Consider the following 22,136-nt stretch of genomic DNA (forward strand, 5'->3'; position numbering starts at 1 on the left):
AGCTGCAAAGTCTGTGCTCAACATCACATGCAAGTATTCTGGCAAATGATTTTCCACACGTTTTAAACAGAACCAATGAAAAGCTCTTGCACTAAAGCTGTGCTTGCAGAGAATCTGATAACACAGTTTTTGGCACAAATACAGTGGCTCTGCAAGACGTCATTGGGTGTGTATCAATAGCTCTGAACATGACTTTTAATCACTTTAGTATACAGTTGTCAGCATGCAGTAGTACAGTTTTCTGGCTAAAAACATGGAAAGGAAAGGGAATGTCAGCTGGAAAATGGATTGAAGAATAATAAAAAAAAAAGAAAAGAAAAGCAAAACTGGCAAATCCAACTAAGTGTGCACACTTACTAATTGTTGAGCAAATAAAACTAAGACTAAAGCATACAAAAGATATATTATGTTATGTGATATTTTATTACATGATAGGATGCTCCATTATCATAACTGTATGCAAAAAACAGGTACATTTTGCTTACCCTTCAGCAAAGTTCTCTCTTTTTCTTTTTCCTCCTGAGATTTTCTCCTTCAATATTTCCAAACACTAGGTATAACTATTTTTGTATTTCAGGTGAAACTTTTATGGTTATAAAACTAATAATAGAGTGTATACGGAGTCAGTAATTGCATCAGTACCACAAGCCAGTCAGATAAACCAGGGATGGGAAGGTAGGGGGTCCTGACTAATACGAGAAGATGTAAGAAAAAACTTGAGAAGGTGAAGTAATTCCACTCAGGAAGATGCAGGACTTTGAAAGGGTTGATTTTCAGTGGCATAAATTGCTTAAAGTGATGCTGAATTACACCAGCTTGCCTTAAATATTTGGGTCACCTGATATGTAATTTAAGCATGGCCTATGTGACCCAGATTTCTAATGATACAGCTCAGCAAGTAATGACTAAAATGACACGAGTGACAAAACCCAGGGTTTGTCCCAAAAGTCATAGAACACATTTTCTACTAAAGCTCTACATCCACAATACACCTTTTTCCTGGGGTATTCACAAGATTTAAATAAATGACAGGTAATATTTTCATCAGTACACATATGATTTAGAAATCCATGTCCCATTTTTTAAATTGAAGCAAAATGTTTAGAAGTGATTTCAAAAGGATTGAGGTGATGAAACGCTATGAAAAAAATACTACTAGGCTCTTCTTAGATTCAGTATCTGACCATAAATGCTTAGATGTCCCTTTGAAGGTCAGTGAGATCTAATATACTAAACATCCATCCAAGCTGCTTTCAGAACTGTGAATTAGACCCCTAAATAACATAAGTGCTTTTGAAAATGAGATCTAGCAAAATTCTGTAGACATTTTGTTTTCAGTAAGGGTATCTGAAAGACTTATCTGTAAGTTTTAACAGCTTCAGGAGCCTTTGACAAAACCCCATATTCTTTATATATCAGCATCAGAATGTAAACAGAGTACAGTCCAGTAAACAGAAAGAACAATATCAGTCTATCTGCTTTTTTAACATTTATTCCCAAATTACCATGCAGCCTGAAAAGTCAAATAATTTCAAAATAAATCACATGTACTCAGCCATGTCAATGTCATCTGGCTGTCTCAAAACCAAGCAGCAGAGTGAAAATTGCACCACCAACCAACACCACAGACCTCATCACCACTTTCTCTACTTTCAGGTTTTAGAAAACGTGTATTGAGATTAATGTCAAGCACTTTCAAAACTTTCATTCCAAATAAACAGATGACAAATAATCTTCTAAGAACCAAAAAAAGGTTATATTTTGATGCATTTCTACATTGTTTTCTAATGTGAAGCCTTTTAAGAGAAGAGAGTGACATAGATCTTATACATCCAACGGATTATTCATCTTTACATAATGCAATACTCCAATGCAAGTAAAAAATCTAAATCTCCTTTCTCTCCCCATGGCTTTAATACAGTTTGTCTTTTGCCTAAAAAGCCTAGAGAACCACTGCAGTAAATTAAGGAAACAAATTTGACCACTAGGTATGCATTTTCAAAGTCAATTTTTAAACTGTGGATATGGGAAATAATTCTTCATGACGGCGACCGCTACCTAGACAGCAGAACGATCTAAAGAAAGTGTTGTTGGTAGAAATGTAAGAGTGTGCCTCTGCCGGATTTTTTGTGAAAATATTAGTCAGGTCAGCCTTATGTAGTGCTGAGGATGCTCTAGATGGAATGATACATTATTTGTTAATGCTTTCTTTACCATATGTAGGCAACATGAAATGCTTGGGTAGATGTACATTTAATATGAAAGCATGCCTGGCTACCGGTATGATTTTTTCCCCCTAAAGCCCTAAACACACTTCTGTGAAAAGAAAATAATGCAATCATGAAGTCAAATCATGCTTTACTCAGCATTCCTCCAAATTCACATCTCAGTCTCCCCTTATACTGCATATGCAGAGTAGTCAAAGCAGTCCTCGATTGATCATTTATGCAAAACAAACCTCAAACAAATACAACCAATTATCTTTGAATACTAGAAGAAAGCAGAATCACTTTTTATTTCCTCTATAGCTGTTACAGTTGATCTTTGCATTTAATTCTTTCTTGACTTTTGGTGTGCGTTAACATCTGGGACTCATCATGCTGTCCGGCATTTCAACAAAGATGATGTCACTGGTGCCAAATACTTTGACAAACATGGCTACTGCATAAATCTAAAGAACTGAAACACTCGAAAAACTATGTTTACGATTACAGACAAAACTAATAGTTTGTACCATGAGTTTAGGTATGTTAAACGCAAACCCGCTTTGCAGAGGGAAGACATTGACTGAAGACTGCAAAAGGAAGCAATACTTTTTTTTTCTCTGAGAGTTCGGAGGAGCTTTTGATCTTCCAGTGTCTGTTACAACCTTGGGGAAGGTTAAGTTAACCCTTTGAACAAACATTCCTACCAGCGTTCAATTCACTTGAACAAAGTAACTTAATAACCAGCTAAATTGAATTCAAACTGCTCTAGAGAACATGAACTAACACAACTTGACTCTGTTGACAAGGAAATGAAAAAGAGTGAATTCGCTGCTGAATACACTGAGGGGCCCAAACTCTTGTTTTTTGAAGGCACCAGACAATGTGATTTTGTTGCACAGAGTGTTGATGCACCATTGGCCGTGGTGCAAGTTGTGTCGCAGTGGTACAGAGACCCATGACACCAACCTCCTCCTGCCATGGTGCTCAGAGGGCAGCATGGGGCAGGACAGCAGCAGAGGGCAATTCTGTGCAAGTCTCTCCTTTCCCACTCTGACGAAGAAGCAGAGGTGGCCTTCAAGTACTATCTCCTCCAGCTGCATACTGGAGGAGGAATTTCTTACACTTTTCTTCCTCTGCACCCATATGAAACCTAGCAGACCTTTTCAAGTACTGTTTTCTTGAAGATACAATTAAAAAAGGGAATTACTCTATTCAGTATTGACCACTCCTACCAAGAATTCATAAAAGTAGCATGACTTTACCAGTCTGACGGGGAAGAGACACAGGAGACTTCAAGGACACACACTTATTTTATCAAGCAGAATAACACTACAAGCTCTGCATTTCTCTGCTGCCAGTGTGTACCTGCTGTTACAAGAATTGTCATCAGTGGCTTCTCCAATAAGTCTGTAAACAAAAAAGGATGATTAAAGGAGGCACAGGACCACCAGGTTTTTCTCTCAGGCCTAAACTTGGCACTACAGCGATTCCAAAGAGTGAAAATTGCATGTAGAATTTCTGTGACATAGAGACTAATTTCCATTACAGCTGGCTTGATCATGTCACCACCAAACAATTGTTAGCAATATGGCATGTACTAACTAAGATATGCCTACTACCTAAGAAGTCAGATAATTATCTTAGCTGAGATTCTCCAGTCTGTAGAAAGTAAAATATTCAACAGTAAGCTGTATTTTACCTAATACAGGAAAGGAAAAGTGAAATTTTAGATTACTCATAAAATGGCAAATAAGGAAACAAATTGCAACACAGCAAAGATGTCAGATAAGAATTTGGGTCCTTTAAGAATACTGCTAATAAAGTTTGAATAAAATTAAGTCACCCATCATTTATTATACCAGACGGAGTATAAGTTCAAATATTAAGCTAAAATACAATTAACTCAGCTTTCAGCTGACTCCGAAGGCATTCATCTGCACTTGATATTGGTGAATGCTTTCACACCAGCAACTATTACTTTCAGCCCTCAGGTATAACATCTTGTACCCAGAAGTAGCAGGAACACATTAGCATTTTTTTCCACAGACAGAAGGAATATTACCCTTGATGTAACTACAATATCTTTTCATGCTTAGCCATACCAATATTTCCCTTTTGCTTTCTACTACATCCCTTAGTGCAAAATCTCTCTGATAAAACTAAAAGGACAGGGAGTTTTATAAAACAGAATAATACTACTGAACATGCAATCAATTAACTGAAACACGGAGATGGATATTTTTTGAAAGCTCCTTACAGGCTCTAGTCAAACATAGTAAGATAACAATGACACATTGTTTGGCATATTAATTCTAACCAAATGTATGTCATTCTATCAAAACATTCTCAGGATGATGTTAAAGACTCTTTTTTAAGTAAACAACTTGTGTCATCCTTTTACTGAAGTAGAATGAGGGTCTCCAATAAAAATAGTACACATCAAGGGCACTCAAAGAGGTTTATATATATATTACTGATCTTTGAAAATGCAGCTTGAGAGGTACGTTAATAATTTCACCCAGCTGGGCAATAAAGTTTCCTGCCAAAAGAATTATGTAAAATTACATAAACGCATTTGGAAGAGAATACATTTCAAGGAGACTGAATTACTTCACCTTGGTTTGGTTTTGTTTTTTTTTTTACAGCTGTGTTCTACAGAAAGCATTTTAGTGTGTAAAATCTCTCTGCTTGTAAAATACTCCAAAGAGAAGCCAAAATTCAAACCCACTGTAATGCATAATACCAAATTGGCATATGGTGAAAACTACAGAAAAAAATTAGCATTGAGAAATAAACAAAACTCAACCAAATAAAAAGACTTTTACATCTGAAGCAATTGACAAAATAGCAATGAACAGCTACAGATGAACATTTTTTCACCAAGGCATACTTTAACCTTTAAACACAATACATATCCGAGGGGAACTACCAAATGGTTAAAGTATTTGATCATTCTTAATATGTGGATTGCAGTGCTGGACTTCTCTGTCGAAAATGGAAAAACAATTAATGCCTCCCATTTTTAAAAAGCACCCCTATGTTATTGCAACAGATCCAATCTTTGAACTTACCTTAGCAAAACATTCAAGTATATTCCTATACAAACTTCACAGGAAAGCGCTGTGCTTAAACAAGTAAGGTAAAAATAAGAAAATTACAGATAAACATAAGTATTTTTCCAGATTTGTCCCCAATAATAAATAAATCAGTTCTTCAGGTTTGTCCAAGATGGCCAAAGATCAGTTAATTTCATTCAAATAAATAGTAAAGTCTACATAAATTTCAGTCACACAGAGTAAATATGTGAACAGAAAACCATAGGCTGCCATAGGGCCTTAGGAAGTGTTAAGCATAGAGCTACCAGGAATTTCAGACTCGTATAATGCTGCAATAATTCCTGATTGGGATTTCTGAGAATTCCCATTATAAATACAACTTAAGAAACGACTGCTCCATTACAACTTCGTTTTCAGAATCATAAAGGAGATCCCTCAAACATATTTTTGATGCAGATTCTTCAAATGAACTTGCAAAATGTCTTCCTTTTAACTTGCTCTAGAGAAACTATCTTTTATGGGAAACACAAGATCCTAGAAAAAAACACGAGAGATTGCTAGTTACCAAGACATTTCCCTTATTTCTCTATCAGCTCTGACATCTGAGAGCCAAGGCTGGGAGGAAATGCTCCTCAAACTACTGGGAAAGCTGAGCTATAAAAGGCTGAGACTGTGACTGGCTGTACTACCAGGCTCAGGAAGGCAGGGATGCCATAACATTCGTTCTTCTTTTCTTCATTTTCTTTTCTTTTTCTCCTTCCAGGCAGTGAACAGACTGTAAACCAAGAAGTGCAGACGTGTGAAAAGAACTAGGGAACTTTCTTCCAGTCCTTTTATCCTTTAGAAATTTAACTATCTGCAGAAAACAGAAAAAAGAAAATCAAAAGCACAACAGAAATGTTTTAGCATAGAAACAACCAGGCTGGATGAGATCAAACGTGTCTCAAGCAGAGTCCTGCCTTCAGCAGCAGCCAGTAGCAGAAGCGTGGGGGAGAGTAGATGAATGAGGTTTGTACTTAGAGGTCCCTCTGCTTGGTTATACTTCTCCATCCCCAGGCTGGCAGCATGCTTGGGACTTCCTTCAGTGGAAGCTGCTATAAGCCAGGACGTTTGGTAGCTCTCTCCTGGCCCTGTGTTTATGTTCACTAGGCAGTCGCTATTGCCAAAGGAAAGTATGGGACAAAACAGAGATGATTATCAATGAGAATAATGAGTAGGAGGAAATTCTCTAGAAGAGCAGTCATTACACTGTGCTGGCTCAAGGAGCAAATTAGACGAGTGAGGTTCTTAAGTCCACAAAAGGAACTGAAAAGCCCCAACGCAATTGTTCAGTCATGTAAAGCTGATGTAAAGATCACATAGGTTTAGTTGTGTGATGCCAAAGCATAACTAATTTTAATGCACTTCAAACCATAATAATTTTAGTTGTTGTTTTTTTTTAAATTTTTTTTTAATATTATTTCTTTGTATCCAGAAAGCTAATGAGTTGCTGACCTTGTGGAAGGACAGGCAGATACAATTTCTGCAGAGAATCAAGTGGTATGTACAATGGGCAGTTCAAAACATGTCTCTAAAACTTAGTAACAAGGAATTAAATCATAATTAAGGGCATGAAATTCCTAGATGAAAGATGAAAGCAGCATTTAAAACCCAGATTTCTTTAAAATTTCATAAAAGAAAATCAACTCCAGGGCTGATAAATGCAAGTCAGCCCTGGAGTTGCTTTAGTTTCAGTGGAGTTGTGGTATTAGTGATATAACCAAAAGAAGGGAAAAAATATGAAATGGATAGCTGAAACACCAGAGGGAAGAGAAGTATATTTTGAATTTTTTTGTTAGCAGTATTCAGTAATAAATTTAATAATCAGCTGTGTAAAAATGGCCTTTTGGTTCCTCGCGGGTATTTTTTCAAGATCTGAATTCTTACAGGTCCTAGTGTTTCCTTTCAGACCTTCCATCTAGATCAGAGCTATGCAAGACTCCTAGGTTCAGAGAGGCTATAAAAAGACTGATCGAAGTTGCATACCGAGTGATTTTACAAAGTGAGAGTTCACTAGGCATTTCAGATTCATAACCAACACCAAAACTCCAAGCCAAACTTCAACAGAACACCTACAATTCTTAAAGTTTCTAAAATAAATCAAAACAACTCCACTCCCATCCAGTCTTGTGAAACAACAGGCTACTTCTGTTCTGTTTAAAGAATGAATTGGGAACAATTCACTTTTCTACTATTTTTAGTGGATTTTTATTATTGACATGGCAAAATTGTTTATAAACATAAAATGCACGGTTTTGTAGAAAATCAAAACCTTTTACTATAATACACAGAACTAGATGGATTTACTATAATTGTCTACAGAAAACAAGTATTTATGGGCATACAGATGCATACATGGATATACACTCACACATTTCTATTTCCTACTGGCTCCAAACTTAATTATGTCACATTGGAATTACTGCAAGACTATTCCTCTATCAGACAAAACTTGTTTAGCAAGCAAGGGCAGAATTTATAGCCTCCTGACTTTATATTCCTACAATCTGAGCATATATGTCCACTTCAGCTTAAAAAAAAGAGTCACAGGTTACCACCACATTGTTATACCTGTCAGCTAAGCTCAGCAGGACACAGTGGAGAAGGCACATTAGGAAAAGAAATTGTATTTTAGCTAGAAGGGGGTGATAATAATAAACAACATGTAGATTTGTATAAAAGTATCAAAGTCCTATAGATTTAAAAGGAATCCAGAATACATAAACATACACAAACACATACGCATATAACCATATATCAGTGAAACCCAGCCACGGTTCATTTAGGACTGTTAAGAGAGACCTAAGATCAGTTTCTACAAAAGCTGAAATAAATATTTTTTGTGAAATACATAAATTATTCCACTATCTTTGTTGCAATTAATCTGTCAGTTATTGGCCAGTATGAGTGAAAATGGCAGAATCAGGCTCAATACAGCCTACAGGAGACATATTATTAATAGTTGCTCTACATATACTTTTGCCCTCTTTGCCAAAGTTTGGCAACAATCTTTCAGTGTATTTCTTTGAGATATTTTACATGAATGAGATACGGAATTTTTTGGCTCACAGTCTGGAATCTCCTCCCTGAGATCTCGGAAGGAATAAATACAACGATCAATGAACATTTTCCAGGTTTAGTTTATGTCTTTAAAATAGTTCGCCATAATGAACAAGTCTGTGGGATCAGTTTTAGTTTTAGTATGACTAACTGTACTCTGACTTTAGTATTTCAGGCTGTGTTTGCCTGGAAATGTCAAGACAGCCATAATTTCTACCTTTCCTGTCTTCCCCTTCTCCACCTCCTTTGTTATATTTTGTTGTCCCTCTCAAAAGAGATTTTCTCCTTTAATTTGGTTTGTTTTTTTTTTTTATGTGCAACCCTTCCTTCAGCCTGAAATTCAGAAAGCAGTCCTCTCTTTATATTGAAATTAAAACGTAACTGAATAAGTTAAGCAAGAATGGAAATGCCTTAACAATGTCTTCAGGTGTTTCTTACTTTATTAAGGAGAAAAAATATTAATAAGAATTCCAGCCCAAAACGGCACTCTGCTGCCATTGTGAACAACTCCAGCCTCTCTCTCTCTGATTTCCTAGGCTGTGCAAGTGAGCAACTGTTACGGCAGCCTTTTGCTTCCCATTGTATCTTGGAGCAGGTAAAATATTTCAGTTACGCTCTATGGCCAGATTGAAGTCACCTGCCAAGACACAAAGTAGCGTATCTTGGGAGCAGGTTTCCTAGGAAAGAAATGGGGTACCCAGTGCAGTTCTAAGTGGCCACTCTCTCTTAATAAACCAGTCGCGTGTTACATATGGGATTCCGGATCTATTTTGCAGAGACTTCAGAAATGGCAAAGAGAAATGGTTTCAGCAGGAGATAATGGGCTTTATGACTTTTCCCAAATTATTCCCCTTTTTAGTAGCCATCATCTTGTCGTGTGACATCTGGAATGATTAGAGGATGATATTTTAGACTGACAACTGGGCTGTCATTCACACTGTCAGTCACCAAACATCCAGGTTGCCCAGGGTTACAAAGCTAGTGTATGCCTCTGTTCTGTAGTATTTAGTGCTGCTGATTCTTTACCTTGATTTCAGATAAAGCGGTTCTGACAGCTAGTGCCAGTGGCAGGTAGAGAGCTCATGTTGATGGTGGGTGTCCCATGGTGCCTTTGTGTGTGATGGTTTTAGCACTTCTGTGGCAGCCCATCAGGCAGGACATAACCCAGGAGCATTAGGGCGGGTCTCATCAGTCATCTGTTTTCAAAAAGATAGAAGGCCAATGTTTATCTATGCCCTAGGAACTCATCTAATTATTTTAGGCTTATGTACCTGAATAGGAGCTTTCTTACACAAACCAGTTGTCTGCAGAATAATTATCCTAAAGTAGGCCACAAAACAAAGCAGCCCAAAGCAGCCTCAGGGCTATGAGGATGAGCAGTTCCTGTGCTTTCCTCAGCACGCAAGAGCACCCTCACCAAATTACCAGCAAGAATAAATGTGCTCCACAGCAACAACCTCACATTGTTCAACCATCCCTTGATATGCATTCAAAATTCCTTCCCACTCACCCACTGTCTGTGTGCATTCCTGATCAAAACAAAGGTCTATGTTTTTAAATGTTTCAGTTTGGGAACACAGCTTTGGGCACCACAAGCCTGATTTTCAAAGGGAAAAATAACCTGCAGTTCTCAAAACTCAAAGCAGCGTGGTGAGCAGGTACTAGTTCCGATACTCAAGATCTAGAATACAATAAGGAGCCTAAGCACCAAAGAGCTGGCCTGCAGCTTCCTTTCAATTCTCTTTGCCTCAATTTATTATTCTTTTTTTAACACAAAAATAAGACTTCTTACAGACATATTGACTGAATGGAATAGACACAAACCCCAATATATTTTATCTAATAAGCTAGCTGATAAATTAAGATAAGTAATGACTAACATCCATTTTGTTATTAGTGAGAAGGTAAGTAACTCATTGTTTTGGTTCCAGACAGATATCAGTACAAGCTGTCCCATACAACACGGTTTCACAGACCAGTTTAAAACTCACAACATGTCTGTGACGTTTGCCTTCCGTGAACAGACTTATGGACTCATCCTTAGGAAACATAAAATGAGAGAGTGTGCTCAAAGCAAATTTGCTTAAAAATTCAATAAAATACCTTAAAACACTGGCAGAAGTTGTACAGCCTGAAGGCAAGGAACTCCTTCACAAATGTTTCTAGCTAATGTTTCTGAAGCATACAACAAAGGAATAAAATTTCATAAACAAGTTGCAGAGAAAGGATGACTATTTTTGCCTCTTGTAAGCATCTGAGACCATAATTCCTCTATGCAGGGCTGTGCTCTGCCTCCTGTGTACCTTGTTCCTGATGCTCTACCAGAAGATGCTTACCAATTACAGCAGGACAGAAGCTGAAACTGGAATGAAAGAAGTGTATAGATATGTGTGGACATGGCGTTTAACCAAAATGAAGAAAAAAGCTGTTTGGAGCATAGTTTGGTAGCATTTTTCTGGAGCTCAAACCAACACCCTTTGAAAGAGCAACAGGAAAGCAAGTAAATCACTGTAATTTATTTACACTAACTTTTTTTTAATAGCTCATTTTGATTCTTTTCGAGTAGCATCTCACAAACCTGGTTGTTAAGTATAAATTAAAACTATTCAAGAGGTAATATTTCTAAAGCATTTTTGCACCCACAGATGAATGCTGCTGTATAATATGAACACTGACATATTTGACAAGGCAAGAGAGTTAAGTGTGATACAGAGTCAGACTAAAGATTTTTTTCTTGGCTGAAAAGCCCTTGTTTTGTTACTAATATTAGAGCTACAGAGGCCTATTTGACAAAAAGCACCTCCTAATTTGAGAGCTGTAGCTCTTAAGCTCCATAGTAGCAGCTATTTACCTGGTTGGCTCACTCTTCACAAAATGTGCCCATTAAGCTCAGGGTATAAAGCCAAAAAAAAAATAACAGCCACTCTACTGAGCATGACTGAACGAGCAACTGTGCTGGTATGTGTTTGATAAGAGATAATAGAGGAAAAGGAGATAAACCTTGGGGTGTAAGACAGGAGTTTACGTATTCCGTTTAGAACAATAGGGAATGCTATTATTGACTTCATTGGGAATAACTTATAGTAGCGCAAATTCTCTGTGGTTGCAGGTGTTTGGAGGATTTTTCCTGAGGGAAGCTTTATGATATATACACGTACATACACAACACCAGTCTATGTAAAGAGGATTTATACACGCATTCTCAGCCGAGAGTAAATTTTAGCCCTTTTCTTGTTCACTGACATTATACAAGCATTTTCCCAGCTTGGCAGGGCTAAATTAAATTGGGCAACGTTCTGTGTGTGTTTGATGTCTGCTAAATGAAGTGAGCTTCCAATTCGTCATATTTACTCAAGCTCACTCAACTCTAGTAAAAATTAAAATGTTCCAGTTAATTTAACGAGATAATTTAGCTTTCTCAAATCTTTCTTGCTCAACATTTGTTCCTGTTTAGAAGTCGGGGGTATGTGCTGCCATGTAATTCTTTGGACAGCTCTGAGGACTTAATAGCAGACATTTTAGACAGTGGACTGACATCGTATTTAATCCAAGCAAGCCCCTGAGCTGCCACTGGAGAGGGGAAGTCTAGGATCAGGCCCTTTTGATTCATTATTTCAGGAAAAGGGATTACACAAAAAAAGCCATAGAATATTTAGGAATTAATCAGGGTGGCTAAGATAGCAGTTGGAAGGTGAGAAGTAAAAATTGCCATATTGAGCAACTTGGATACAAATAGAAAGTAGGCAAGGACTCCAAAAACTAAAATAATCAAAGTATCCACACATAAAGCTTTTAACGCTTAATATTTGGAAATAACAGTTCTGTCTTGAGATGAATGTCTGCCTTGATCTTGCAACTCTATTTCATGTCAATACAAACAAAGAAGCCAAAACATCATGCAATATTAGTGGAACAGATGTTGTAAAGTCCACTGAAATTAATACTCAATGAATTGAACCAAGACCTAGAATTTGAGACTGGCCATATCTCTAACACTGAGATTTACCCACAAGAATTTGTAATCTTGCCTCTTTGCAAACTGGCATCATTAAACATTATCTGTGGACTTGAGCACTAAAAAGACAAAAAGGTGTAGGTAACTACCAAGTTCAGAAATCCTCTCGTTACTGAAGAAGAGCAGGTCACTCGGCAGGCTGAGTGGTGGACAGCAGCACTGAAACATCTGCTGCATAATAGGTCCTCAAAGCTCCAATGTACCAGATTGCGCACAATATCAAAAAACTCTTTTCTCCCATTGATTTGGGGCTACTCTAAGAATCGGAAGTAGAACAAAGGTTACTTTTACTAGCTGGTTGTATGGAATCACAGTCAGATACTGGTGAACTTGCTCTACAAATCACAATGAACTCTACAAAGATCTCAAAGACTTTTTCAAAATTTGTAGGGACTGAAAGGACAGAGCAGCAGACTCTGCATAGTCTTTCTTCTCCCCAGAGGAGACAGGATGTTAATAATCTGGATCACATCTCCCTCCGTGGGAGCTGGAAGACCAGGGATGCCACAGACGCAAGGGGTCGGTGCATTTGGCACTGTTTACCACTTCAGTGCACTTAAAATACTAGTCCCTCTCTGCATAGAGGATATAGGAAACCTAGAGAGATCAGCCTCCTAGTAGAGCTAGATGTCTAAAACTAAGCAAACCAGCTTTAATCTCACATACAGGTGCCTTCAAACACTCTGCTTTCAGTCTTTCTCCAATTTCATATAAGACTGTGGAAGACACAGTTACAGTTTGATAAGAATTTATTAAGCATCTCAGCAGCCTGGCAATAACAAGTATACTCTGAAGAACATGCAGACAACTGAGCTGCAAAAAAGCTAGCACGCAAAATCAGAGTAATTTAAGCAAAAGGGTGCTGGGACTTGAGTAAAATTAGACCTATGTGCAGTTTTTGCTGTAGAATCAAAAGCAGAACGCACCTGGTTTCATTACACAAACCTTGGCATAGGATTGTCAAAAGGTTTGCAGATCTGTAAAAGAAAAAAAAAAAACCTGAGAAGAGCTGAGGATTTTAAAACAAAACCAGGACCTGCTGAATACTTTCAACAGCCAAGCATGGCTATAGTTTACCCTTGGAGAGATGTAAGCTAGATGGGTAAAGTGGTTGCATGATAATAAATATATTGTATAATATTTAATATATTTATTATATTTAATATTTTTTCAGTGCTTTTTTTCCTTGTTGTTGTTCTAGGGAACCTTAAAATGTTTTCACTTAATATCTATTCAGAAAGGCATATGACACAAACATCAGTAATGGTAGTATTGAATTGCAGTGAAAAAACGGCAAATTTGATGGCAAAACCCAGAAATATAATTAAATGACTTTACCATTGATAAAGTAATATCAAAAATACATCACTATTTCTGATTACTTTTGAGCAAAACAGATAATGCACAGGGAGCTGATAAAAATAAGATAATTAAGAAAGAATAGCCAAGTACCTACAAGGAACTCTCAATCCTCACCTGAAGAGAACTTGAAAGCACAGAGTTATTTACATTAGAAAGGACACATAAGAAGGCCATGATCTAAGTATGAAAACGGAATAGCTGGGAAAGGTTAGAAGCTTCACCTACGAATGAGGGATTTACTGAAATGAAAAGATGGCAAATGCAACAAGGATGACAGGAAACTTATTATTTTCGTTCCATAATTAAACCATGGTAGAGAGATAAAAACAATATTTTCAGTTTTCTGTTGTATAGTGCAATGTAGTAAAAATGTAAGCATTACAAAGTATCTATAACAACATCTACAATTGTTATAAATCTAACAAGCATTTTTCAGAGAAAGTAAAATATTTCATTTAAATGTCATTGTGTTGATTCAACTTCTTTCATTGTATCATATATTAGATAAAAGTTAAAAAGGAATACTTGAATGCTACCAGAGTAAAGTGTTTCAGTGATCATGAATTAACCTTTCCGAGCAAAAAATGGGAACTGAGGATTCTTGAGAAATGGGAACTGGGAATTCTTGAGAATTTTTTATTTTCATTTTTCTATTTCATTTTTTGCAGAAAGAAAGCTCTCATTTCCAACAACTTTGGAGCTCACCAATTCTGGATTTCTTTCAGAAAGAATTTACCACACTTAAACTTTCTACAAAGTAAAGAACATCCACACTGAATAGAGAGAACGAGAATTAGTATTTTGTAAAGAATGTTAAATCTCTGGGACTTTCTCTGGTTTCAGACATGTGGCACCTCTAGGTGGGAGGGTGCAGGGCTGGAAGGAGCTCCAAGTGGCCGGGTTTCTACATTAAGAGTGCAAAGGGCTAAAGGCCCAGATTGACCATCTCCCCAGCCACACACTGCTGACAGGAATTCATAAGATCAGGATTTCAACCTGACTTTCCTACCAGCAATGGGGAAAAAGCTTCCTGGAATGCTACGGAAGCCTTGCAGCAATCTTGTGAATGGAGGAGAGAATTGATACCAAAGGAATTTGGCAAAATCCTATTTTTCTGTACCCAAGAACTCAAATCTGGTAATAAAAATGAGACAACAAAACCAGAGCCAGAAGTGGGGATAGCAGAATAAAATGCATTTTCAGTTCCTCTCAGGCTGAAAAAACCTTATTGTTCAGTCCCTGTACTGAAGATGGAAAAAGCACACGTGCACCAAGTTCATAGACTAAGCATTACTTGCAGCTTTTTTCAGATGATGAAAAATGCAGGTGAGGTTGATAAGACGACTCAGAGGCTTCTACTGGGTGCTGCAGCATGAAGAGTTTGTCTTTCATACAGGGCAGAAAGTCAGATTAGGTCCATGTAACTGTTCAAAATTCATTAGAATGACCTTCGTTAAGCTTTGCTTCCATGCACACTACGGTATATGATAATATAGCCTGGAGCAAAAGCTGTAGTGGTGGTGGCACTTTCTGAAATATTTCCACTACTTGAAAGCCGTTGGATTTGTTAAAATTTCTAAAAGGATTACAACAGGATGAACTGGGTTTTTTCCTTTTACTTTCCCCAAGCCAGTATAATAATATTACACAGGGCTTTTTCATCTTCAAAGATCTTTACAAATCTTAGCAATTCACAGTAACTGAACAGTTATAAAAATAAAATAAAACTATTTTTTTGCTGTCTTGCTAATTTTTTCTTATTATTTGCAAGAATTAACTTTAAATAGCCATAGCTTCTTTAACTGGGCTGGCTCTGTAAAAGTAACATTAAATTTGTACAGTCACATCTCCCATACAATCATTAGTCATAATAATAATAAAAATAAAATATTTTGACTCCCTGGTATTCCAGTAGAAGATGGCAGCACTTTTCTCCTTCCAGTATAGATAGCTAATTTGTTATTCCCCTTCTTGTTTCTGTGTAGTTTCTCTAATAACATACAAAAATGTTCCCACAGCTTTCAAGCCCCTGGTGTAAAAACAGGTAATTTCTCTACTTAATACTAAAGCAAAAGCCCTCTCCTCTTGCTAACTTCAACGGATTCTGGAGGCACCCAGTAACTGACAGGACTGACTCTTCTGGGCTTTACTTCACATTAAAAAAACTATATTACACAATACAAGATGCTTCTCAGCACCTTCTCAGCAAGGAAGGATATTTACATGCAGACCCTGATGAAGCAGTTCTGTGCACCTGAAGACTCACAGACACCTTTGCCCATTTCTTCCCAACAGCACGTGGGAAGCTCAAAGATCACTATGTTGCTCCTGGAGACCTTCCTGATGCAAAACGCCTATTGAAGCTGGAGCACTTTCTGCTCCTGGCACTATTACAAGTGTCTCAGTTTGAACAGTCTAATAATACCTAGCAATAATTTCTTTGAAGCCGGAGAAGGGGTCAGGCTTTTGATGGCCCTAAAACATTTCCTAACTGAAGCCTAATTCTGCAGCCATTTCTCATGCTGAGTAGCACTTAGCTGTCCCAGTGACGCCAAGGTGACAGTTTGCACAGAATTGTCACTGCAGAAGAAGAGAAAGAAAATGTAAAAATTAAATTAACACATAAAAATAAATGGACAGGGATCAAATACCTGAGTCTTAAACTTCACTCGCTCATTCTTCTGTCTTAGCTTGCTCCACAATAAATGGGCCTTTCACATCATCAAACTGTCCTTTGCACGAATGTCCAACAAGGTTCCCTGAACATTTCATGTATGCTAGAATTCCTGCTCTACAGAGAGGGAAACTCAGATAACTCCTCCTCCAAAGCACGTGGAGTTAAAGCAAGGAGCAGAGAGGCAGGATCTCCTGGCTTCCGGACCAAGACTGGTCTTGTAGCTTCACGCAGACTGTGGAGATGTGTTGAATAGCAGACTACATACCTAAAACAACAGAAAAGAGGAAAGCGGCACATCATAAAGATGTCTGCAAAGAAAAAAAAACACTCATTTTTTTTTCACAACATCCTTGAAGTACGGGCTTTTTACTGTCAACTGATTCCAATACCAAACACTAAAGCCAGGGCTCTGGCCTCCTGGTAATAAGTAATTTGCAAGAGCCTGGTCACAGTGAGGTCAGAAAACCATGTAAATTGCTTAGATGGGAAAGACTCTTTCACAGGAGGAAGCTGTAGGTGTTAGAGAAGCTCCCTGTCACATTTTTGCATTCCCCAGACACAGCGGTGATACAGAAAGAGACAAGAGAGCAATGCTGATCTTCTCCCACCAGGCACCCTTTGGCTGCCCTCTGCAGCAGAGATGGGTGCCAGGCCTCTGGTAAATATTGAGGGTGGTTTCTATCCTTTATAGCAACAACCTCAACACAACATATTAGCTATTAGTCAATGGATTTTTTTAAAATGAGGTCCAAAGGTTGAAAATATTTTAGTGAGTTTTACTAAACAACCAGCTGCATGTGTTAGATTTTCACTGTCACATGCCCAGAAAGGAGATGAGATGATATACCTTCTACTACATGGCAAGTTTTCCTTCTAGGGGATTCACCATGGTGTTTGCATTTAATTTCATGACGAATGCAGCCTTGTGATATAGGGAAACAGAAGCTAACAGAACAGGGTTCTGGGAGCTCTTACCTTCAGCCAGAGTTACACTCATCCACAAGCAGAGCCAAGCTTATGGGCTGATTTGGGGTAGGTTGTTAGAGAGAAAGGTCTAATTCACTAAGAAGTAGCATTCTGTCATGCTTTTCACTTCTGGTCTACCCAAGAGGACAAGGAGTCCCTTCCCACGGGCCACCTCTCTTCTCCCGTGTCACACTGCATGCCTCCACCATTCACTCTGCAGACCCCCAGGGAAAATGGCTGGGTCAACATAACGGGAAATACTTCACAAAGGAGCTGCTACTGCTGTGATGCATGCAACCCACCACCAAGTTAGTTATGCAGCTTCCTTCCACATGTCAAACAAACATTTCACATTGAGTGTTATTACAAAATGAGCACTCAGCTTTGCCAACTCCATTGTTCAGCTGCATCTCAAACCCTGCTCGTTTGATGCTGGAACTGTATCAATCTTACTAAATGAGATTAAAATATTTTTACCTGTCAAGATATATGTCCAGAATATTCGACTATAGACCTCACTAAACACACAGCAAACCACAGAAGATTTCATTCAGCATTATACATCATGTTACTATCCAAACACAAACCTCAGAATTAAATGTAGTTGTTGTACAATAAACACCACCACATCTCCCATCTAGGGACATTTTTCAACCGATCTTTGTGCTAAAATCAACATGGCTGGTCTGTGTTATTTAATTAATATCTAGGCTCAAAGACCACCCTTCGCTTTTCTTTAATTTGAAAAAAGAAAAGTCTTTTTTTTTTTTTCTGGATTAACACAAATATAAAATGGAAAGGCTGTGGAACATAAAGGCCATGGGTTGCATTTTGCACAGGATAGGTTCTGGTTGAATGAAATCTGGGACGAGTGCCAAATTAATAGAAAAAATCCTGTTCTTCCTCTCCAATAGCCACAATGTTCATTATTAAGAAAAGCATATGAACCACAGGATTTGATTTTAATAACACCAATGTCTTCATTAATCTGTACTTTGCATTTAGCCTCATTATTGAGTAAATGCTAAGTTAATGCAGCACCTATTATTGTTGGATTTTCCATGAAAAACCTCCTTTCTCTCTTCTTTTTTTTTTTTATTCATTCAAGGACTATCAGGTGTGTGTGTCATGTTTTTAAACAGGCCATCCACTGTCAATGGCTGTTTTCTTACCTCAGATCTATGCAGCTACTCCAGTAACACATGGTCTACAATGCAGACAGTAACGAAAAATAATGATAATAAAAAAGAGAACAAAACCCTGGTAAAACCACTCCCAACTCAAACCCATATTTGTTTTGGTGTTGGTTTAAATGCTGTTGTGTGAAGGAGCCTCTTACTATCACCTGCAACTGAGCTGATCTTTCCTGGATGCTCCATGCAGCCTCCTTCTAAATCAAGACTGCTGATGGCCAACGCTGCTTTGTATCTGCCGAACAAATAGTGGCCTTTTGTCCAGCACAAGTTCCTAAACAAACTTAATCTCTCTAACACTGTGACAGATGACATTTAGATGTCCTTGTTACCCTTAAAATGAGTTTTATTGACAATCAGAGAACAAAAAGAAGGCCCAGATAAAGCCCAATGTTTTATAGGCCTGCTAACAACATCTTAGTTCTTAGTGCAGAGGGTGTAGAGAAAGCCCGGAGTTGCCCCCATTTTCCCCTGCTTTGCTATATCACCATGACAACAGATATAGAAATCACTTAGTGACTCCTAGAAAGAAAACACAGTGACACAGTACCCCTTGTACGGCAAATCAAACTAAAGCCTTCATTCAAATGGCTATTCAGCTTGGGCATTCATGTAGAGGATGGGGTGGATTTTACACAGGTAACAACAACAGAAAGGCCAGCAAGCACTCCAGCCACAGCATATGGTAAAGTCTCTGTTTAATTAATGCATCCTCAATAGAATTTATCCATCTTAAATTTGTTTTCTTTTACTTGAAACATCATTAATGTAAAGGGCAACATTAATCAACATCTTGCAACTTAAAAGGGCATTAAAAAGTGATCTTTCCCCCTCCATGCAACAGAATCTTTTCAAGTACTTTTTGCTCGCTGTGGCTGATTCCAGGCTGTAAGAGTCCTTAATCATAAGGCAAATCTAGAGAGGCCTCTACCGGCCAGCCTCCCCATCTACAATTTTTCTATTTTTAAGTGACTTGGAAAAGCAAGCAGTGGAGTAACTACAAGCTTTTATCTTAAAGTTGCACACAGAATGGATTACTGATAAATATATGGCACAAAACATAGGATAATTGTGCTTTTTGAAGCTATCATGTACAGTAAAACTTCGCCTTTTTTTAAAAAAAAAAAAAGAAAAAATATAAGTATACTAGAAACATTTATCCTGGCTCTGATGTATTTGCCTCTCTGACATTTTGAGACATTTTAAAATTATAGGCTTAAAAATTAACAGGTAATCATTTTCCTTTGTGCACAGGGCTCCCCTTAAAGTCGGGGCTTAAATCCATTTAAATTTGAAATTCTTGTATGCATGTGGCATTTTCTATATGCATTTCTCATGATTAGAATAAAACATATATCAAAGATCAGAGAAATTAAATCAAGAGCACAAGAAAATGAAGTTATTGAATGATAGAGGAACCCTGTTTCTCTGGGCTATCCACAGTGGCAACACAAATAACTTAAAAATCCCCCATTTAGGTAAAATTTAACATTGTAAGGCAATGGTCAGTGTGCTCTGTGCTAATATCAGCATTTCTAGCTGGAAAAAAGAAAAGAGTTTCTGCTGTATTCTTTAAACAAAAATATGAAGTGTGCATTTGAAGATACTTAAAACTAAATTGACTCACTTTCTTTATTTCCTGTTATTCCCGTTATCAACCACAAACCATGGGAATAAGAAATATCTATTAGGCAGAAAACGTGCCTCACTAGATATTAAGTTACTGCTGTGTAGACAGGGAACTTCTTAACACCAAAACTCATGGAAAATGGGCAACCTGACAGATCTGATGAAAAAAATCCCCAAACTGAAGGCTGAAAGAAGACTGATGGTAGAAATAAAATGCGAAAAGTTGATGGCGAATACAATTACCATTGAAACAACTTACCTTGGGCTGTGGGAGCCTAACTTACTGAGATTGGTTTTTTGAGTAGAATACACATTATGGTAATTCCTAATCTTAAAATTAATACTTTGTTTGTTTGTTTGTTTTTAGAGTCCGCAGTCTCTAGTAAATACACTAGAACTCACAGATTATTTGCATTATAGCTATGGTTACAAAACTTTTAGTCCTTGGATGATCCATAAATATACTTCATCCCTCCCACTACAACAGAAAAGGATGTACTAAATATCAGCTATCTTGAGAGCATTATTTGGTAAAGTCTTAACATTGACACAATAAATCTCACATCACATAAATTCATCTGTGCTTCACATCAAAGAGTATTAAAATGAAAAAATCAGTTATATCACGACAATTTCTCCCTCAGTATAATTAACAGCACTCTGACAATCGGGGGGAAAAAAAGGAAATATTATAACAAGCCTGGATTAACTTTTATTTCATAACATACCCAGCACTAAGTCTTTTGAAAACATTTTTACTTCCCCATACTTCCATATAAGCTATCAGCTAATTTTACCTGTGATTACCTTCCCCCAGAAGGACTGGGGGCAGGGAAGGAGGTGTAATACAGGTCAATTCCTACCTCGTGGTCAGTGTAGCCTTTAAAAAATAAAGAGCAGATCTGGAGCTCACCCTGCTAGTCCCAACAGTGACACCTCCTGGGGCAAGCGGGCTCCAGACAGCTGCAAGATTTTCTCTGCTTTGAAGTACAGTGAGAGCTCCACTCTGCAAAGCTGCACCAGTTCCAGTCTGAGAGTTTCTTTGAAGAAACTTTTCAGGACTGAAGCACTGCAGGGAAGAAAATGAACAATCCTGTTTAATTACATCAGTTTAGTAAGGAAAGCACAGGAACTGGCAGCCATGTGGACAGACAATATGACACACTAATATTATCTTCCAGGTATTTCATTAGAAAAAAGGGAATTCAATTTTGCAAGCAATGTTTCAGAAATAGGTTAGGGGTACGTTCAACGACTGTGCCTACACTGCATAGCTCACACTATACACTGTGGCTTTCCTGCTTTTAGTGGTTTATTCCGTTTTCTTGTTTTGGTTTGGTGGGGTTTTTTGTTTGTTTTGTGTTAGTGCAAGCTCATCTACGAAGAAAAGCTGGAAACAACACGACAATTTCCACTAGACTCACGCAATTTCATACCAGATTTTTTAAAACTATGAGTTAAATAAACATAATCTACAGGTTCAGTCCTGCAAACCCTAGGGAGCGGGCACACATCTTCACAGAGCAGGAACCCAGCAAGGACTGGTCATTAGAATTAGATTTTGTAACAAGCCACGAGTCCTGAAAGGAAACCGATAAAAATATATCGGAGAAAAAAAATATTCTAACTATACCTGGATTTAGAATAGCCTTTACTGCTTATTTGTCAGTGACTTAGAAAAAAAAAGATGCTGCAAATTATAAACAAGAACATCTCTTTGCAAGAGGAGCCTTTTCTTCTTTTAGATTCTTACAGAACTAACGGTGAATAAAAATACTATCAATCGGTTCACAATGGCCAAGAAACCCACAGTGGTCTTTGATGTCAGCCTAATAAAAATAAATTTTAAGAATCATACATTTTTAGGAATATAGACTGTCAACATTTCATATAGGAATCTCTGGCATGTAGTAATTTCCTGACAGAGATAGA

The 22,136-nt window shown here is 37.6% G+C and overlaps 1 long non-coding RNA gene across 5 annotated transcripts; it reads right to left on the reverse strand.

Moving 5' to 3' along the window:
- Positions 1 to 1,584: 1,584 nt before the first annotated feature.
- On the reverse strand, positions 1,585 to 21,267 carry LOC128852984 (uncharacterized). Of its 5 annotated transcripts, none has more exons than XR_008451153.1 (5): positions 21,068 to 21,267; positions 16,391 to 16,681; positions 13,304 to 13,354; positions 9,389 to 9,558; positions 1,585 to 6,119 (listed from the first exon to the last, which is right to left on the reverse strand). It is a non-coding gene; the product is annotated as an uncharacterized LOC128852984 (long non-coding RNA). The 5 variants fall into 5 exon arrangements; XR_008451154.1 differs by lacking the exon at positions 1,585 to 6,119 and adding an exon at positions 6,147 to 6,419; XR_008451152.1 differs by lacking the exon at positions 1,585 to 6,119 and having other exon boundaries at positions 8,883 to 9,558; positions 21,118 to 21,267.
- Between the last annotated feature and the right edge of the window lie 869 nt (positions 21,268 to 22,136).

This window comes from Cuculus canorus, chromosome 9 (assembly GCF_017976375.1).
Source record: "Cuculus canorus isolate bCucCan1 chromosome 9, bCucCan1.pri, whole genome shotgun sequence".
NCBI lineage: Eukaryota > Metazoa > Chordata > Aves > Cuculiformes > Cuculidae > Cuculus > Cuculus canorus.